The sequence below is a fragment of the Primulina huaijiensis genome, chromosome 18, assembly GCF_012295235.1.
Source record: "Primulina huaijiensis isolate GDHJ02 chromosome 18, ASM1229523v2, whole genome shotgun sequence".
In the NCBI taxonomy this organism is placed as follows: domain Eukaryota; kingdom Viridiplantae; phylum Streptophyta; class Magnoliopsida; order Lamiales; family Gesneriaceae; genus Primulina; species Primulina huaijiensis.
The window spans coordinates 11034934-11035564 of record NC_133323.1 but is presented as its reverse complement, the minus strand read 5'-3'; positions in this window follow the sequence as shown (position 1 = coordinate 11035564).

Here is a 631-nt window from a genome sequence, read left to right as displayed (position 1 = left end):
TATATATATATAAATCGGTATATGAGTTTGTTTTTAAAATGAATATGTTTGTATATTTGAATATATAAAAGAAATAAATAATCTAGGTTGTGATTTTCCGATAAATTTTATTACTAAGGGACTAGTAATAAGATAGTGTGGGGGTGTGATGAAACTTAAAATTAATAATTTATTATATGTTAAAACTTATATTTTAAAATTTAAGTTTCATTAAAATTATAAAATTATGTTATTTTAGTATTATGTGTTTATATTTAAATGTCTTACTAAATATGTTTTATTTTCAGGTTTTCTACATGTTGGTAAAATAATGATAACTCAAGCTAGAAAATTCAAATGGAGGTGATTCAAATATTTTTGAAATCCTTGAGAAATTATCTACAACATTGCAGAAGACATAATTGCCTAAAAAGTTGGTTAAGATGATCAAATTGTGAAAATATCAAAAGAAGGACAAATTTACTTTCACCATGACCAGCATATAGTAAAAAAATCATAACTATTTCAATATTTAACCAAATTCGATGATTAAAGTCGTGGAACAAAGCATTGAAAGAAGTGGCATGGAATTGAAGTTGGAGGAGACAAAGACTACTATTACAACTACATTGCATTAATAGAATTTTTGACC